The following is a 6,000-nucleotide window of genomic DNA, read 5'->3' as shown; positions in this document are numbered from 1 at the left end:
CTTCTTTTAGCCTTCCTGATTTATTTCTTGTGCCTCTTGCATTTCCTTTGTTCCATAATCACCTCATTTCTTCTACCTGCCTATACCTGCTCTGCTCCTCCTTATGTTTCTCTTAACCAGAGCCTCAATATCTATTGAAAAGCAAGGTTCCCTACACTTGTTATCTCTATCTTTCATTCTGACAGACACAGACAAGATTAGTACTGTCAAATTTTCATTTTTGAATGCTTCCCACTTTCCATGTACAGATTTGCCGGAAAACAGCTTGTCCCAATCCACAATTGACCAATCATTTCTGATGCCATCAAAACTGGTCTTTCTCCAATTTAGAATCTCAACCCGCAGACCAGACCTATCCTTGTCCACATTTAATTTGAAGCTAATGGCATTGTGGTCACTGCAGGCAAAGTGTTCTCCTACAAGAACCTCTGTCACCTGCCCTGTCTCAATCCCTCAGAGCAGATCCAGTTTCACATTGTCACTACGGTTCGGATACGGCCCAAGTGCAGAGTGAGAGAGACTGAAGCAGGTCGATAGTTCACAGACTTCAATATGGAAAAGGAAAAATAAGAGAATAAACACTAGGCCAAACGGGGCCGTTAACGAAAACTCTCAAAAGAAAAACAAAGCCGACGCTGCAGCTGAAAAGAACATCTAAATGTTAAGCGAATACCGCTGGACTTCAGAGCCAGTTGATCTTGAAAGTCCAATATCTCAGGGAAGGCCGAATGCAAAACAACAGGGAAGCTTTGCTATGCTCTATCGTAGTCTACGACGACAAGAATGGAGTTAAATACCAACACGATTAAATAGTAATTACCTGACACATGCAAATTCACTAGCGCAATTGCCGTATTTACTGCGCTGCCGGATCTGTGGTTGTGACACAGGTGCTCTCTGGTTGGGATTTCTATGTACTGATGAAGGAAGCGTTCTTGAGCACATCTGACAAACACTCTCCCATCTCGTCCTTTCACAGTATGGGATACCCAGGCAATATGTAGAAGGTACCTCTCCACTAGATGTCCTGGCACTCTGGTTCCCATCCCCCTGCAACTCTAGTTTAAACCCCACCCTGCAGCATTAACAAACCTTCCCGCTAGGATATTAGTTCTCCTCCAGTTCAGTTGCAAACTGTCCCATCCGTATAGGTCCCATTTTCCCTGGAAGAGCGCCCAGTGATCCGAAAATCTTCTGTCCTCTTGCATACACCAACTCCTTAACTACCTGTTAAACTGTATCATCTTCCTAGATCTGGCCTCACCAGGATGTGGCAGGGGCAGCAATCCTGAGATCACAACTCTGAAGATCCTGCCCTTTAATTTTGCCCCTAATTCTCTGAACTCCATGCAGAATCTCCTGACTCGTCCGACTCAGGTCTTTGAACCACAACACTGTCAATAAGCAAGAAACTGAACATTAACCTCCTATCTGTCCACAAACTCTATTTAAAATAAAACTAAACCTGAGCCAAGATTGCTGACACTGAGGAACTTGGCTTTTATTACAGTATTGTGACTGCAAGTTTCCTGCTATCGTACTGAAATAGGCTACATGTGCCTCGTGCTACTGTTGGTTCTGTGGTTTATACATTAGCCCTGGAGGGACACTGATTCATTTCGCCATTACTGAATTGAATTGGCTTTATTTCTTACATCCTTCACATACATGAAGAGTAAAAATCTTTACGTTACATCTCTGTCTAAATGTGCAATGAGCAACCATAGTAATTTATAATAATTTATAATAAATCAAATAGTCAATGTAACATAGAGTACACTCAAATCAGTGTGAGTTAATCAGTCTGACGGCCTGGTGGAAGAAGCTGTCCCGGAGCCTGTTGGTCCTGGCTTTTATGCTGCGGTACCATTTCCTGGATGGTAGCAGCTGGAACAGTTTGTGGTTGGGATGACTCAGGTCCCCAATGATCCTTCGGGCCCTTTTTACACACCTGTCCTTGTAAATGTCATGAATCATGGGAAGTTCACAACTACAGATGCACTGGGCTGCCTGCACCACTCTCTGTAGAGTCCTGCGACTAAGGAAGGTACAGTTCCCATACCAGGCAGTGATGCAGCCAGTCAGGATGGTCTCAATTCTGCCCTGTAGGAAGTTCTTAGGATTTTGGGGCCGGTACCAAACTTACTCAACCGTCTGAGGTGAACAAGGCGCTGTTGTGCCTTTTATACCACACAGCTGGCGGGTACAGACCATGTGAGGTCCTTGGTGATGGGGATGCCGAGGAACTTGAAGCTGTTTACCCTCTCAACCCCAGATGCATTGATGTCAATAGGGGTTAGCCCATCTCCATTCCACCTGTAATCCACAACCAGCTGTTTTGTTTTCGCGACATTGAGGGAGAGGTTGTTTTCTTGAAACCACTGTGTCAGAGAGATGCCTTCTTCCCTGTAGGCCAGCTCATTATTCTTTGAAATAAGGCCAATCAATGCAGTGTAGTTGGCAAATTTAGAACATAGAACATAGAATAGTACAGCACAGTACAGGCCCTTTGGCCCACAATGTTGTGCCGACCCTCAAACCCTGCCTCCCATATAAGCCCACACCCTAGATTCCTCCATATACCTGTCTAGTAGTCTCTTAAACTTCACTAGTGTACCTGCCTCCACCACTGACTCAGGCAGTGCATTCCACGCACGAACCAATCTCTGAGTAAAAAACTTTCCTCTAATATCTCCCTTGAACTTCCCACCCCTTACCTTAAAGCCATGTCCTCTTGTATTGAGCAGTGGTGCCCTGAGGAAGAGGTGCTGGCTATCCACTCTATCTATTCCTCTTATTATCTTGTACATCTCTATCATGGCTCCTCTCATCCTCCTTCTCTCCAAAGAGTAAAGCCCTAGCTCCCTTAATCTCTGATCATAATCTATACTCTCTAAACCAGACAGCATCCTGGTAAATCTCTGTACCCTTTCCAATGCTTCCACATCCTTCCTATAGTGAGGTGACTAGAACTGGACACAGTACTCCAAGTGTGGCCTAACCAGAGTTTTATAGAGCTGCATCATTACATCGCGACTCAAACTCTATCCCTCAATTTATGAAAGCTAACACCCCATAAGCTTTCTTAACTACCCTATCCACCTGTGAGGCAACTTTCAGGGATCTGTGGACATGTACACCCACATTAATTAGCAGATTAGAGCTCTGGGTGGCGACACAGTCATGCGTATACAGGGAAGAAATGAGGGGACTCAGTACGCAGCCCGGAGGCGCTCCTGTATTGAGCGTCAGAGGGTTGGAGGTGAGGGAACCCACTCTTACAAAGTGCTGGCGATCTGACAGGAAGTCTCGGATCCAGATGCACAAGGCAGGGTCAAGGCCGAGGTCTCTGAGCTTCTTGTTGAGCCTCTATGGAACTATGGTGTTGAATGCTGAACTGTATGGTTGATTGACAATTAAACTTGGCGGAGACCGCAGCTCGGCGCCATCGCGACAGCTCCCCCTTGCAACAGCGAAGAGGGCACGTTAGGTAGGACAAGAGGCCCGAGAAGCGATGAGACAAAGATAACTGGCAGCTGATGCGGAAATGAAGCGTGAGCTTTCTGGTGAGGAGTCAGTCATAGATGCTAAGAAAGAAATTGGCCAGGAAGCGGGGTGAAAGAGGACAGCTGACCAGACTTGCAAAAGAATGAGGAAAAGATCACCGAGCCAGGTAGGAGTCGAACCTACAATCTTCTGATCCGTAGTCAGACGCGTTCTCCATTGCGCCACTGGCCCCCTTCGCTTATCAGAAACCACTGTCAGTGCTAGACTACTTCAAAACGTACGAACACCAGAAAATTCTTTCTTCCTCGGTGAAAGTCTGCACATGCTGGAAATACGAAGCAACGCACACAAAATGCTGAAGAAGCTCAGCAGGCAACACAGCATCTATGCAAAGGAGTAGCAAGTCGACGTTTCGGGCCCACACGGCAGACACGCAGCTGTCACTCAGCTCCAGAAACCTTGTCCGCAGGCAGGGGTTCCCAACCTGCTTTATCACATGGACACTAGTCTGGGACTCCGTGTCACAGGGGTCCATGCGGAGCACCCTGTTCGTGCCTTTCCTTCGATATGTTGACTGATTGTTTCCACGGATGCTGCCCAACCTGCTGAGTTCCTCTAGCGTGTTGTGAGTCTCACTAGTTTGGGACTACGTGTCACAGGGGTCCACGCGGAGCATCCTGTTCGTGTCTTTCCTTCGATAGCTCAGCTGGTAGAGCGGAGGACTGTAGAGACAAAAGCTGACATCCTTAGGTCGCTGGTTCGATTCCGGCTCGAAGGACTAGCTCTTTTCTTATGCTAATCATCACTTCCATATCACAGACCTACTTACTGGCACAACACTGCTCTCAGAACTGCCCCGTCACCTAATCAGATGCAAGGCATCAAATCACAGAAGGCTCTCGGCCCCAAACGTCGCCTGTCTACTCTTTCCCACAGATGCTGCCTAGCCTGCTGACTTCCTCTAGCGTTTTGAGCGTGCGGATTTGCATTTCCAGCATCTGCTGAATATCGCGTGTTTGTCAAACAAGGCGAGCTTATTTCAGGGTAAAATTCCAGAGTGCCAGCTCTTCACACAAGCTGCTCTAGCCTGGCATGGAAACACGAATGCCCAGCAATGCAAAGCTCTACCCAGAAAATAATGGATACAGTCCAGTTCAGCACTTGAAAAATCCCTCACACCATTGAGCACATCTTCACAGATCACGGTCACAAGAGTCTTTCATTAAGGATCCCCACCATTCGAAGCTGTGCTACTCTTTTCTGGCGCAAATGATCAATCCCGTGTCACGGGGCAGCTTGGTGACATAAGACTGCACTCGGGAGTGCTCCGACACGTCACCAGATGGAATACAGATGCACCAAATCACACAATACCCATCGCGAGCTTGTCTCAGCCTGGCATTCCAGAGCACTCAGTCTTCACACAGGCTGCTCCAGCAGTCTCTCCACGCTGAGTTGATTGGACTCCACGCAACAAGATGATGCGACTCTGCTTCAAGTGTTCAACAGAAGAGATTACCACAAAGGCACGGACATTACTTTCTTCAATTCTGATTGGTCAACTTTTTGCAGTCACTCTCGGTTCAGTGTTTGCAAATCCACACCAGCAGGTGGTGCCAGTATCTGAAGTATCAGGACGCAGATACAGACCGGCATTGTACCAGGTCTCCTCCGATTTGTGTAGCTCAGTATGTTCTGTTCATCTATGTCTGAATCAGCGTCAGGCTTGTTAGCACCGGCAGGTGTCGTGAAATATGTTAATTTAGCTGAGAGTTAATAAAGGGCAAAAGTTTAGGGGTAACATGAGGGTGAACTTCTTTACTCAGAGAGTGGTAGCTGTGTGGAACGAGCTTCCATCAGAAGTGGTTGAGGCAGATTCGATATTGTCGTTTAAAGTTAAATTGGATAGATATATGGACAGGAAAGGAATGGAGGATTATGGGCTGATTGCAGGTCGGTGGGACTAGGTGAGAGTAGGAGTTCGGCACGGAGTAGAAAGGCCGAGATGGCCTGTTTCCATGCTGTAATTGTAATATGGTTATATATAGCTGCAGCAGTTCAATGCAATACAAAATAGAGAAGAAAAAAATCATAATAGCAAATATGTAAATCATTTACTGTATATGTATATTGAATAGATTAAACCTCGTGCAAAAAAAAACAGAAATACTGTAATATATATCCAAAAAGCGAGGTAGTGATCACTGGTTTAATGTCCAATGTCCATTTAGGAATCAGATGTCAGAGGGGATGAAGCTGTTCCTGAATCACTGAGTGTGTGCCTTCAGGCTTCTGTACCTCCTTCCTGATGGTAACAGTGAGAAAAGGGCATGGCCTGGGTGCTGGAGGTCCTTAATAATGGACGATGCCTTTCTGAGGCACTGCTCCCTGACTATGTCCTGAGTAATTTGTAGACTAGTACCCAAGATGGAGTCGACTAGATTTACAACCCTCTGCAGCTTCTTCCGGTCTTGTGCAGTAGCCAGCCAGCAC

General features: G+C 46.5%; 2 non-coding genes across 2 annotated transcripts; one reads left to right on the top strand and one right to left on the bottom strand.

The window, feature by feature from the left end:
* Nucleotides 1-3,665: 3,665 nt before the first annotated feature.
* Nucleotides 3,666-3,738, bottom strand: trnar-acg (transfer RNA arginine (anticodon ACG)). The gene has a single exon. It is a non-coding gene; the product is annotated as a tRNA-Arg (tRNA).
* Nucleotides 3,739-4,198: 460 nt separating this feature from the next.
* Nucleotides 4,199-4,285, top strand: trnay-gua (transfer RNA tyrosine (anticodon GUA)). Its single transcript is given in 2 exon segments — nt 4,199-4,235; nt 4,250-4,285. It is a non-coding gene; the product is annotated as a tRNA-Tyr (tRNA).
* The last annotated feature ends 1,715 nt before the right edge of the window (nt 4,286-6,000 follow it).

This window comes from Mobula birostris, chromosome 1 (genome assembly GCF_030028105.1).
Source record: "Mobula birostris isolate sMobBir1 chromosome 1, sMobBir1.hap1, whole genome shotgun sequence".
Classification (NCBI taxonomy): domain Eukaryota; kingdom Metazoa; phylum Chordata; class Chondrichthyes; order Myliobatiformes; family Myliobatidae; genus Mobula; species Mobula birostris.
Note: the sequence above shows the minus strand (reverse complement) of the source record. Positions and strands in the feature narration are given on the sequence as shown.